A 14,600-nucleotide genomic window follows, 5' to 3' on the forward strand; every position below is an offset into this window, starting at 1 on the left:
ACCCCTGGCAAAAGTTTCCACGCTGCCTGGCTGTCTGACAGTGGTGTCAACCTCGCGCAGACCTCCCGGGTGCCCTGAAACAGGCAGGTGCCAACCCAGGGATATCCGTGCAAGGAAGAGGAGCAGGCACAGACCCCACTGCTCCCTGAAACGCCAGAGGCGGTGGGGCAGGCAGTAGGTGAGCCTGAATGCAACCGACTGGCATTTACCTCCTGGTGCCTGTTGATGACAGTAATCATTGCACCACAGAACAAGCCCTGAGGTAACACCGGGATGTCCAGGAGAGAGGACATATCCTCATCTTTAATATTAGTTAAATTGAGCCACAGGTGCCACTCCGTGGCAACCAGCGCAGCCATTGCACGGCCTATGGAGCGGGCCATCTGCTTTGTGGCAGGGAGCACAAAGTCAGTGGCTCGGTGGATCTCAGATACCACCCGAAGGCAGGTTTCCTCCGTATGGGTGAGAGATAGCCCGTAAGCGTCTCTTCAATCCCAGGCATCACCCCATACCATGGCTTTCAAGCCCTATAGTGGCTGAATAGTCAGACATGTCAAGAGAAATATTACGCTCTGAAAATGGAATTCTTCAAGACCTCGACAACTCGGCATGGAGGTCTGGGAAAAACGGCAGCCGCCCATGTGAAGGTGGCCTGCGGCCTGAAGTCAGAAAGCGGTCATCTAGCTTATAACGGACGACACTTACTTCCTCTACAGGCCAATCTAATTTTAGCCTAGACACAGCGCGAGTCACTGCCTCGAGGAGCTCCTTGAACGCAGCTGATTGCGTCAGCTATTCAGAGGGGGGGAGCCCCTCCCTGCCCACATCGAGCTCCTCAGAGCCCGACGTGGAAGCAGCATGCTCTGTTCCGGGTTGGGAGAAATCGCAGTGCGAGCTCTCGAAATGGAAAAACCCGTCTCTTGCTCCATATCCGCGAACTCAACCTGCGGACCCCGTGATCGAAGCCGCCACGCCGCCGCGGCGGACGCGGGACCCGAACATCGAGGCGCAGCAGAAGCTGAAAAATACAGCCAGGCGGGATGGGAGAGTACGCAGAGGGATCCCTCACATTGCACGCAGCCGGCTCCCTTGAGAGCCGACCGGGCATGCGCCTCTCCCAACAAACAATACAAAGAGAGTGCGTGTCGTCCACTGTGATAAAGCAGGGGCACGGATGCACGCATCGCTTAAAATGCTTAGTTTGCAACATATAATTTTTTCCTCGCCTAACCTTCCCTAAAATATATATTTTTCTCTCCCTGTACTAGACAGACAGGACAAACAATCGACACACATACACAGAGCGCTTCCTGAAGACAAAGAAGCTGGAGTAGTGTGACGTAGATGCCCTTATATGGACTTGCTGGCGCGTAATCACTCCATCTTAATGTTAAAGTTTTAATGTCCTTCCCGAGCCATTAAAATGGCGTGTGTGCACACAGAGCTTCAGACACAACTTCCTCACAGAAGCTTTCCCATAGCGTCAGCACTGACGCAGCATTGAGTTCCCTTGAAAGGGAACTCCTCTCTTTAGTCAGATGTACGCATAATACAGCCCATAATAGTTGTGCACTATTATATCAGACATGCACATTTTTATGAACAGCAGATATGTTAATTCTTCTCCACTGCTTCTCTCTTTCTACACATCCCGAGGCATCCAGAAACTGTACCGGCTCCGATTGTCTTCCGTGCGAAGAAGATGTCGGACTTCATCTCAGCCTCGGCAGATGTGGGACCCGAGCCACAGCCACGAGAACATAACTTGCAGAGACAAAACTTTTTGCAATGCAGGCATCCTACATGCAGCTGATGCAGGAGAGAGATACAGTAGCTCCCCAGGCATCTCCACATACTTGTATTCATATGAGCCCACAATGGCTAGATAATTGGAGGTGGCCAGGGAGAACAAATGGGTTGAATATGGATTACCCCAGGACCTTGACAGCTCAGCATGGAGGTTTGGGGAAAAACATGAGGTTCCTGTGTGGGGGTGAAGTGCGGCCTAAGATAAGATAGCGGTTGTCAAGCTTGGAGCAGATGACGGTAGACTTTTCCTCAGGCCAAATGTAACCACCTCCAAAAGCTCTTTTAATGCCGGTGGCAATTTAACCTTCCTATTTTCCCTGGGTCCTTTTGACCCGGCTGGAAGGTTTTACTGTGTAATAACTTGGGTTTTCTTCCACATATTTGCCTGAAATTTACCAGGATTGTTCCAAATTATGAACTTTGCAAGTAAAATTAAGTTGGTCTATTTTCGTTGAACTCTGTGTTCATACCAGTATATACTATGCGTTTTGGAACAGCTTGGGTCATTTTCACCCGGCCACATTTAGTGGGGCAATAGGTCACACTTTTGCCCTTTTCAGCGCAATGAACATACATACAGACACAAAAAATTCACATATAAAATGTTCACTAACACACGCACCCAAAACACACACTCACCCCCCCCCACACACACACACAAACAAACACACACACAAATTGGGCATTGCATTTCATTAGGCCTCCAGAAAAAAAACCCAAATATTTGTAAATATTTCACACTTTTGATGCGCCTTTGCTTAGCAGAGGGCAAAATATGATCTACCGAAATGATGCTACACACACACACACACACACACACAAGCATTGGGCATTGCAATTCATTAGGCCTCCAGAAAAAACAAAAGCTACTCATTTGTAAATATTTCATACTTTTGATATACCTTTGCCTAGCAGAGGGCAAAATATGATCTACCGAAATGATGCCACACACACACACACACACACACACACACACACACACACACAAGCACTTGGCATAGCAATTCATTAGGCCTCCAGAAAAAACAAAAGGTACTCATTTGTAAATATTTCACACTTATTAGATGCATTTGTCCAGCTGTGGGCAAAATCTGATCTACCAACAAACTTCACGCACACGCACACACACACACACACACACACACACACACACACACACACACACACAAGCATTGGGCATTGCAATTCATTGGGCCTCCAAAAAAACAAAAACAATCATTTGTAAATATTTCACACTTGTTGTCAGGACTCAGCCCGGACTTTGGCCACGTGCATTTGTTTATGTTCCTCGTCACGTGTCTGCCCTGCCTTTGTCTGCTCCTCCCGTCTCCACACACCTGTTTCCCATTGCCATTACCTAGTCTATTGAACTGTGCCGCGTTGCCTTGTGCAGCGCGGAATCAACTGTTGTTTTGTCCTGTCGCTAGTCCGTGTTATGTTTTGTGTCTTTGTAATTAAACCCCGTTTATTTTTGCTATCCTGCACTTGGGTCTGTTTTTATCCCTGCATTCGTGACACTTGTTATATGCATTTGTCCAGCTGGGGACAATATATTCTCTTCTCTTCTTCTTCAACCAACAATCTTTACACACACACACACACGTTGTGTTTTCATATTCACATCATATTTGTTTCCTCTCTTATTTATAAATTTAGTTGCATCAGTCAGCTTTGGCCTGGAGATATGCTGAGTAATGTTTGACATTTATCAGTCAGTGGTTATCCAAAATAATATTTAATAATTTCTGCTTATTTTACACAAAACATGGCATAATTTTATAAGGTTTATCGTTCATAAATTAAAAAAACATAAGGAGGTAAAGAAAGTTTTATCCACATGAAATTATGGCATGTTTTTGAGAGTGTGTGTGTGTGTGTGTGTGTGTGTGTGTAGCCTGTTGTTGGTTGATCAGATGACATCAGGTGGGGAAAATAGATATTACACACAGGTGATAATTGAAGAATTTTTGATTTATAATCATAAGTCAATTTGGCCTGTAAAAAACAGGTTTTATTATTTGCTGACATTAAAAATGGTCAAAATGGTTTCAAAACAATCTCCTGCCCTTGAAATATACCAGCCTGTAATTGTGCATTAACTTGTGTGCCTCTATAGTGAAAATAATTCAAAATTTCTGTTTTTTTTTGTACTAAATGAGGCATTTTTGTATATAAATAAGGTTTATTATACCAATTTTTTTGCAAAATATATGTTAATATGTTGGAAACAAGTTAGACTAAAAAAAGGCTAACATATATACTTCATTTTTTATAAGCAGTCAAAACAGACAAGGTCAAGTAGACTCGGTGCTCCTAATTTGTATAGGAGGACAATAGGAGGGTTAACTAATATTTTCTCCTTATCTTCTACATCAAGCTCCTCAGAGCATGACAGAGACAACATTAGTGTATATTCTTGTTGAGTTCAGGAGAAATCGCAGCACGAGCTCCCGAAGCTAAAGTGGAGACATGCAAATTGGGAAAGCAGATAAGAGAACAGGGTTCACCTGTCTCATGTTCCACCTTGCTAACTTGACCCAAGATCTAAGTTGGCAGATGCAGGATGCAAGTCATGAGGCACAAGCAGGAGAGTTATAAGTCCCTTGAGAACCACCTGTGCATGCTACTCTCCCAAACACAAAGAGAGTTTACACTTTATGAATTGTAATTATAATTCCTATTATTTGATATTGTTAAAGGAATCTCTATGAGTCTTGGGCTTTGTTGCCAGAAGAATAAGGCTTTTATTATCATGCAATAACTGCCTCTCTAACCCGTCTTCCTCCATTTTATAGGATTCGACTCCCAGTAGTTTCTACACACCATCCCAATGTCTGTGTCAGGACTCAGCCCGGACTTTGGCCATGTGCTTTTGTTGATGTCCTGTGTTCACATGTCTCTTCCTCCCCGCCTCTGCACACCTGTTCCTCATGTCTAATTGTCTTGTCTATTTAACTGTGCCGCGTTGCCTTGAGCAGCGCGGAATCCTCTGTTGTTATTTATCTGATGTTGTCTAGTCTTGTCTCTAGTCTGTATCCCTGTTCTGTGTTTTTTATTTATTAAATCCAGTTTATTTTACGCTATCCTGCATTTGGGTCTGTTTTATCTCCACGCCGTTGACAGTCTGTTTCTTGCATACGTATACGAACGGTGGGGACTCTCACATTTCATTTCACATTTCATGTTTACCATCTCAGGCACATTCCTGTGCACACACACATACCACACCAGACACACTAGCTAATACATTTATACATCAATGCTGGGTAGACTTGTTTTTTTTTATATCCCCAATTAATACAATTCCTCTACAATATACATGTTATTTTTCCTTTATCATCATTATTTTTCATGTTATCATTACACACATACACAGAGTGCTTTCAGAAGACAATGAAGCTGGAGTAATGTGATGTAGATGCCCTTTTATGGTCCACTCCATATACTGGCACAAATGGACAACTTTGTATCACTTGCATGATAAATTTTGTAAATGTGCTCATAATGCTGACTAAACTTTCCATCTAAAAACTTGTCTATGTCTCTTTTGGCTGATCTCCCAGGTCTGTGAGGGACCATGCACTGGGGAGTTATATAGCTTGTGTCTACAAACAGAGAAGTTCCCTGTGCATGTTGTTGTCTATGTTCACACTAGTGTTTATGATTACAACCATCAGACACTTAATTTTTCTTAAAAATATTATTTTAATCCAATGTCACTTTACAATAATTGATTTTTAGTTTCTGTTTTTAAATACAATATCAAACCACATGGAATTTCAATGTACCATTTGTAATTCAGTAATATGGGAGAACTGGCCAGGGGTCAGAATACTCGGGCAAAACAATAGATACGAAAGAAGGACAGAACGATAGATAGATAGATAGAATGCTATACCAGATCTGTATAAACTCTATCTATTTTAACTTCATGGAGAAAATTGATCAGATTTTAAACTGAAATTGAATAAGATGTTATTTGTCTCTAATTGACACACACAGTAAACCAGATAGCACCAGATTCTGAACACCAGACAGAAATAAAGAAGTGTCTATTTTTGATGGATGTTGAGAAATGTTAAGTGATCGATTTACCTTATTTGGAACTGTTGTTTCAGGGCAGCACTTCTTCATTTCCTGAATTTCATCAATTCTTTCTTGACCAGTCTGGTCTTTCTGCCACTTGAGGTGTGTGCTTTCTCTCATAATTGTGTTATACGAATTTTGTGCTTCCCTTCTCATCTTTTCTTCTTCATGCAGTTTGACATTGAGCTGATTATTTATGTCCTCTAAAGTTCTTCGCTGTTTCTCCTCCTCTGCTTTTATCATTTGTTCACGTTGATCCTTTATTTTACTTTCTTCTATATGGCGGTGAAGCTGGTCTGAGACTGCTGTAGTTTTCTGTCTTTCTTGATCAAGAGTTTCTTTCATTTTCTGCAGCTCCTCAGTTTTGGTATTTAATTTGTCTTCAAGATCGGTTTCTTTCTTCTTGCAATAGTCCATATTCATCTCATACTTCTCTTCTGTATTCTTTAATTTCTGTCTTTCTTGATCAAGAGTTTGTTTCATTTTTTGCAGCTCCTCAGTTTTGGTATTTAATTTGTCTTCAAGATCGGTTTCTTTCTTCTTGCAATAGTCCATATTCATCTCATACTTCTCTTCTGTATTCTTTAATTTCTGTCTTTCTTGATCAAGAGTTTGTTTCATTTTTTGCAGCTCCTCAGTTTTGGTATTTAATTTGTCTTCAAGATCGGTTTCTTTCTTCTTGCAATAGTCCATATTCATCTCATACTTCTCTTCTGTATTCTTTAATTTCTGTCTTTCTTGATCAAGAGTTTGTTTCATTTTTTGCAGCTCCTCAGTTTTGGTATTTAATTTGTCTTCAAGATCGGTTTCTTTCTTCTTGCAATAGTCCATATTCATCTCATACTTCTCTTCTGTATTCTTTAATTTCTGTCTTTCTTGATCAAGAGTTTGTTTCATTTTTTGCAGCTCCTCAGTTTTGGTATATAATTTGACTTCAAGATCGGTTTCTTTCTTCTTGCACAATTCCATACTCATCTTATAGTTCTGCTCTTTCTCTTGTATTCTCTGTTTTGCTTGATAAAGAGTTTCTTTTGTTTTAATCAGCTCCACATTTCTGTCTTCTAGATCACTTTCCCTTTCCTTCAGCATTCCCAATGTCCCTTGATGGTGTTGTTTTTCTGCTTGTATAATACAGTTCAGTCTTTCTGTCTCTTGGTTGTGTTTATCTTCCAGTTCTTCTCTCTCTCTCTTCATCTGCTCCTCCATTTCCTTCAATATCTTCCCTTGTAGTTCTACTTGCTTCTGCATTTCAACCTGCTGGAACATCTCATTGGTGTAGTAGCTTCCTCCATTCACTGCCACCATGTCATCAATCTTATTCAGGAGAATCAGGACCTGGTTGCTGTTTGTTTCATTGTTGTTAAAAGCATGATATCTGTCCCCACACTCAGACATAAGTGTCCTTAAATGGACTCCAGCATTTTCCACATAATGTTCAATTGTCTTTTGTTTTAGCAAATCACTTCCAGTAAAGAGCACAATCGTGTACATGTTAGATTTCTCACCAAAAGTCTTCTCAATGAATTTCACTGTCTCTCTCTCCTCTGGTGTAAAGCGTTGTCCTATTTTCAGTGTCAGCAGGAACACATGAGGACCAGGTGATACCATTGAGATACATTTAACAATCTCTTTCCTGATCTCTTCATTATCAATATTAGTGTCGAACAGTCCTGGAGTGTCGATGACAGTAATCTGTCTCCCACTGACTGTTGCTGTCTCTTTCTGACACACACTGGTTACTGATTCATCAGACAGGTCTTCTTTAAATACGTCTTTCCCCAGGATGGTGTTTCCTGTTGCGCTCTTCCCAACTCCAGTCTTCCCCAACAGCACAATTCTGAGTGCGTCAGGGCTTTTTGACAAATCTGCACAAATAAAAAGGGTACTGATCTGATCTAACACATGATAGAGTTATATTATAAAATAATATCATAGTTGTTCTAATCTGACTGCTCCAGAATCATGTAAAGAGTACAGTTAACCAAATGTAATTATAGCAGATATGCTAATGGTCAGATGTATGATGCAACTTGGGTTGCAAATAACAATGTTTTTTTGTACTTAAATTAGCAATCAGACTGATAAACAATTTGATCATTATTTTAAATCAGTAAACATGTTACCTTGTGTTTGAGGTCTGTTTCTCTTGAGTTCAGTCATTTCTTTTTCCAGATGAATTGTACGTTTGTATGTCAGCTGTGCTTCAACCTGAGCCTCAGCGTACATGGTCATCGTATACTGACGATTGTTGTTTTTTGTAAGAAGGTCTTTAACATGTGGGAACAGATTTTCTGCATTTATTTTACTTCTGTATAAAATATATTGTGCTCCAAATGTCTTTATCAAAGCCTGAAGATCTTTATCTAAGTCTTTCTTTGGTGACTGCTGGGTGATGATGACTATGGTGTGATCATTAACTCTGGAGCTGAAGATCCTCTGAAACGTCTCCATTTCTGCTTTAACTTCATCAGTGAGAAGACCTTTAGGAACAATGATGAAGAAAGCATCAACTCCAGGATTACAGGCAGAGACACAGTGTAGAGTCTGATGCATCACTTCCTGTTCTGAGAGTTGAGTGTTGTAGAGAGCAGGCAGCTCCACCAGCGTGACCAGGTGTCCACAAACTTCTCCTGTCTTTATCTCACACACTGAGCTGGACTCTGTCTGGTCTGGTGAAGTGTTTTTACCTCTTAATCGTGTAGATATTGAGGCCTTTACTTTCTTTTCTCTGCCAAGCAGCACAATTTTGAAATGTGTGGCGTCTACAGTCAGACAAACTAAAAAACAACAACAAAAAATACAAATAAATAACTTTAGTTAAAAAATAATTATTTAATACTAATAAATAAAGTTAAAAAAACAGTGGTAGTAAATTGTATGCTTAAATGTTAAATGTTACAAGGCATGTTACATTACAAGGTATCTAAGTTGTAAGATTTGTATTCCTTTGACATATTTGTGAGAAATAGTGAAAGAGTGATAGACCTTAAACCATGTTTTATGACCACTGTTTCTAATGAGATGTAAAAGCTTATATGGTTTTCTGTATCGCACATTTATAATCAAATGATTATTCTTGCCTCATGAGGAAACACTATGTCATGCTACATTGGACAAAATCTACTGTATATTTATGCTATATTTAGAGAAGGCTCTGGGATCTACTAAATGTCTTATATCATATACATAGATGATGTACTAATATATTCCTCAATCTATAAAGACTAGCCGAAGCAGAAAAATGTGAGTTCCACCAGGACACTATTACTTTATTCGGCTATGTCATCAGCTAACAGTGTGTGTAAATTGACAGTAGCAAGGTGCACACCATCACAGTTACCAAGATGGATATTGGTAACTGTGATGGTGTGCACCTTGCTACTGTCCATCTTCTGATGGTCTGTGGATGAATGGATCCGACACAGCTGTAAAGTGTGGCAGAGGACCCATGCACGCCTTCAAAGAGACATTTGACACCAAAGGCCAACCATATCACCCATCAAGTCACCTACCATCTTCAACTGCCACCTGACCACCAGATCTCCCTATCCTTCCATGTGTCCCGCCTCAAACTGACCACACCAACACTAAACCCCTGTGTTGGAAATCTTTACTCTAGAGATGTTTGTAAGGCCTTGTCCTTATATGCTCATGACTGGTAAATACTGTGACTAGAAATTGTGGTTGCCAGCGGTTGTTTTCTTCAATTATGACAAGGACAGAGGGGACTGGACACGAGTTGGCGGGACAGGCTCATAAACAGCTTCTAGCAGACCTTCAAGTAGACCTTGGTAAGACAAGATTAGCTTGATCAGGAGATGAGCAGGCATTGTGCATTTGAGCCAGTAATTGATTATGTTTTGCTTTGTAGTGGAAATTTTTAATATCATGAGTGTTTGTATGTGCTTTCATGGTAGATTCTGTGTCATTCCTCCCGCAAATGTTCCTGCCATAAACATTCTATGTGTTGAAAGGATGCGAACTAAGGGGAGTGTGGGTGCATGTTCTTGATAAGATCTGACCTTACTGAGGTGACTGATAGGTCACATAAACACAAGTACACACACATACCAACACAAACTGTGAAACCTTTTTACTCTTGCCCATGCCTACCAGTCTGATACTTCATAATTTAAATCTCTCAAAACTCAAACTTCCACAACATCCACCACTGCCAATAGAGGTTGATGGAGCCCTGACTCTCAAAGACCAAGGGGTCACATTCAATATCTTGTAGAACGGGAGGGTTATGGCCCAGAGAAGAGGTCATGGATCAAAGCCAATGACATCCTCCATGACTTGCTCATAGAAAAGTTCCACAGAGCTCAGACTGATTGCCCAGCACCCAGACCCAGCAGGAGACCATGTAATAGAAGAATAACACTGAGCGGTGTTCCAAGGAGGGAGTTTCCTAAAGAACTTTCTCCCATTCACCAGAGGGAGCCCATCCCCATGTTTTGATCACTTCTGGCTTATAATTTACTTCCTGGTTATATGCTTTTTATACCATGCTCAACCATGGCTTTTATACCAACAGCTGCGCAAAGTATTGTTAGTTCATAGTATTTTAATGAGCCATTGTTATGAATTTAATACCACCTGCTCCCAAGCAATCATTACAGTCTGTGACCTAGTAAACTAAAAATAAATACATTTTTATATTTCAAAACCATTCCTACCCTAGTTACTGAGCACACAGGTTCTATAACTAAAAGCTAGCATGCCACCTTAGATTAATTTGCATATTGGAACAAAAGAGGGTCTACCACTGTTTTTCAATTTGTTTACATTTATTACCTTTGGTAGTCAAAGCAGAATGATGTTCTTCATCCATCTGAACATATTTTTCCATTTTGTCTGGTTCTTCATGCTCTTGTTCCGTGAAAGCATACTCTTCTATTTTTTCAGTTTCTTCAGTTTCTGGCTGTACATTGTACATTTTGTTGCCTATTGCAGGCTCAGCATCTTCATAAATGTCACAGAAAAGACTTCCTTTATTGTCCTTGACCATCTCTTCCATCTGCTCCACAAGATCGGCCTGGGTGCATCCACTGAAGTTTAAATGTCTGTAATTACATTCAGCAATGATCTTCTGTATGACATTCTCCTCCACTGGATCAACACTGCTGCTGATTTCTATGTTCTTTGTAGTTATCACCATGGTGTATTTATAGGCCTCCTCAGACAGAGTTAAGAGAATTTTATCTGCTCGTCTTTTGTCTGTTTCACTGAAACTTTCTGGCTCTACAATGAGCATTATGACATGAGGTCCAGGAGCCGATAGAGACACACACTCTTTAATACACAGTGTGAGCTGATGATGTGAGAAGGTTTGGTCAAACAGATGAGGTGCGTTGATGATGGTGATGTTTCTTCCCTTCACATGTCCTCTGACTCTCTCACACTGAAGTACTGAATGTAGAGGATCTTTAGTCTCAAACACAGATCTGCCCAGGAGGAGGTTTCCCACACTGCTGGTGTCGGAGACACTTTTCCCCAAAAGAATGAACCTCAGCTCAGACACTGCAAAAGAAGATACACATTCAAACCTACCACTTTATGTACTGTATTGGGTATTTAGTTTTTATTTTTTACTGTTTTCTGTTTTGCATTTTTATGTATGTTGCATTACAAAATAACATGTCTCTTTATACATGGCCAATGTAGAAGTAAACTTGTTTGACCTAGAGCTAGTTATGTGCTCTAGCAAATATTTCCTGTGTGGGATTGCTGTGTGAGCGAGTACAGCATTATCTGTATCTGTATCTGTATCCCATATGAATTATCCGTATCTGTATCTGTATTCGGAGTGGGTGGGGCCTAACCCAGAAGTAGGCGGGACTTGTCTTGAAATGAGCAGGGCTTTAACCGGTAATAATTCATTTGTAATATTTATAACACTAGCTTACTACCTTTATGTTTTTATGAAATACAGCAAAAACATGTCAGACACTCAGTGTCTGGTTACTGGTTAGAGACAGCTGAAGGTTTAAAAAAGAAAAAAATCTCCGACAGGCAGAGACGCAATGCGAGTCGCATTCTACCAAGCAAGCACCACGTCTGAACGAACCCACGTTTACCAGAACTCTACTGGTTAGTAAGTACGTATTATTAACGTTACAACCCGAAGTAAAAAGCTGAAGAAACCCTAAACGTTAACGGAAAAGACCCGCGAACCCGAGTGACTGAGGGAGAGACAGAGAGCTGTTCTGTGTGTGACTGTGAGTGAGCAGAGCGAGACACAGCAACACAATACATCTGTATGTGTCTAGTGGAAGGGCGCTGTGACTAGCCTATCACAGAACGCTGACACAATCAGCTACCCAATGATGATTTTCATTCAATCCGAGCACAGATATTGACACGTATTACTCGTATAATACTCGCACTCGGCAGAAGTGCTTTATCCGTACCGGATACTCGTTTCAGCCGAGTATCCGGATCATCTCTAATATATATAAAATTTGGCGGTATGGCTCTGTTCTGAATTCCCCATCCTTTTCATGAGCTCCATGAAAGCTAGTCAGGGAACAGCAGCAGCTTCGTGGGGGGACAATCTCCCATTTAACTGGGAAAGCAGCAAGACAAAATCCCCCCCAAACAGACCATACCAGGCAATCCTCCCTGGCTCTTCCTGCTATCTGAAGAGCCAGCAGAGGATTAAAGCGAGCATTTCAGTAGCCAAACTTATTAGTAAAACGCCAACAGAGCAGAGGACATGTTATTATCAGGCACGGAAAGCAGTTCCTTGCCATTTACTATTAACCACTGACCATTAAAACCCCCCCAAAACCAACGGAAGGCGCAGCGTCTGTATACAATTCAAGGCTGCAGAAGACTCCAGAACATCATGCCATCCCAATTTTTCAAGGAGCAACCAGAACTTTCTTTTTTTTTTTTTTTTAACGTTCCACTCCTGGTTAAGCTACCTTTAGGGACAGCAGCAGAGGAGGAGAGCTAGCAGCAGCAGAGGAGGAGGAGAGCTAGCAGCAGCAGAGGAGGAGGAGGAGAGCTAGCAGCAGAGCTAGCTCAATCACAAACAGAACACGAGAAACCAAGCGCCTCCTCCCTGAATATCCCCCGAGTATCCATCCCTCTAGGATCCATCCAACAACCTGAGAAAGGAGACTTCCAAAAGGCCCAACAAGAAATCCAGTCTTAACTTCCTTTCCCAACAAAGAATCGACAATTTCAGGTTGTTTAACAGCAGAAAGCAAATTATTATAGGCAAACTAATGAGTCGGCAACCAAGACACTCCTGCGAAAATCTCAGATAAGTCCAGCTATTAAATAATTGAAGAAGCAGCAGTTAGGATGCTTCACAGTGCCTTTCCCAGATTTGGAACTTTTTTTTTAAGAACAGAAACACAATACAAGCAGAGCCAGTAGCCATCGATTATCAATCCACCAGGTCACAATCTTTCGCTGGACACTGCTGCAGAGCTTCTACAAGGAGGAGAGAAATTTAATCAAGCTTTTCATTTCATTGCTGGCTAGCATTTAACCATTGTCAAATTAAGAAGTTAGACCATTTGCCAAGAAATATTTCCTGCATAACGTATCATAACAGCCTCACAAGTCCTAACAGAACGCATCATAACACCTAGCAAGGCATGGCATAACATATAACCACCTAGCAGGGCAAAGCATAACATAGCCTAGCGAGGCATCGCATAACATAACGCCTAGCAAGGCATGGCATAACGCATCATAACAGCCCAGAGAGTCCTAACACAATGCAACATAACGCCCAGCAAGGCATTTCATAACGTATCACAACAGCCCAGCGAGGCACAGCCCAACGTATCACAACAGCATAGCGAGACATAGCACGACGCATCACCACAGCCCAGCAAGGCACAGCACAACGCAACCCGACACAGCTCAGAAAGGCATAGTATACGTAACGCAACACAGCCCAGCAAGGCATCGCATAGTGTAAAGCAAAACAGCCCAGCAGGGTACAGCACAACGCAAAATCACGCTTAGCAAGGCACCGCATAACGCATCACTACAGCCCAGCGAGGCACAGCACCACACATCACAACAGCCAACGAGGCATAAACACAGCGCAATGCAACACAACACGACCCAGCAAGGCACAGCACAACGTAACCCAACACAGTCCAGCGAGGCACAGCACAACATAACCTAACCTAGCTTAGCAGGGCATAGCATAACGTAACCTAACCTAGCTGAGCACGGCATAGCATAACATAACCTAACCTAGCTGAGCAGGGGATAGCATAACATAACCTAACCTAGCTTAGCAGGGCATAGCATAACATAACCTAACATAGCTAGCAGGGCATAGCATAACGTAACCCAACATAGCTGAGCAGGGCATAGCATAACGTAACCTAACATAGCTGAGCATGGCATAGCATAACGTAACCTAACATAGCTGAGCAGGGCATAGCATAACGTAACCTAACATAGCTGAGCAGGGCATAGCATAACGTAACCTAACATAGCTAGCAGGGCATAGCATAACGTAACCTAACATAGCCTAGCGAGGCATAACATAGCGCAACGTAACCTAACCTGGCCTAGCAAGGTATAGCATAACGTAACATAGCCTAGCAAGATAAGCCTAGCTAGCATAACATAACATAGCATAACCTAGCATACCATAACGAGCTGGCTTAGTAAGGCATATCGAGGCATGCATTACCTAGCATGAGGTAATTTAGTCTAGTATAGCA

The 14,600-nt window shown here is 41.7% G+C and overlaps 2 protein-coding genes and 1 pseudogene across 2 annotated transcripts in view; 2 read left to right on the forward strand and 1 right to left on the reverse strand.

The window, feature by feature from the left end:
* The window catches only part of LOC132842105 (GTPase IMAP family member 8), a 611,624-nt gene that overhangs the window by 283,242 nt on the left and 313,782 nt on the right, over positions 1-14,600 (forward strand). The window lies entirely within an intron of this gene.
* The window catches only part of LOC132842477 (uncharacterized), a 301,251-nt gene that overhangs the window by 120,582 nt on the left and 166,069 nt on the right, over positions 1-14,600 (forward strand). The window lies entirely within an intron of this gene.
* LOC132842459 (interferon-induced very large GTPase 1-like) overlaps positions 1-14,600 on the reverse strand; it is a 63,703-nt pseudogene that overhangs the window by 30,711 nt on the left and 18,392 nt on the right.

This window comes from Tachysurus vachellii, chromosome 3, assembly GCF_030014155.1.
Source record: "Tachysurus vachellii isolate PV-2020 chromosome 3, HZAU_Pvac_v1, whole genome shotgun sequence".
Classification (NCBI taxonomy): domain Eukaryota; kingdom Metazoa; phylum Chordata; class Actinopteri; order Siluriformes; family Bagridae; genus Tachysurus; species Tachysurus vachellii.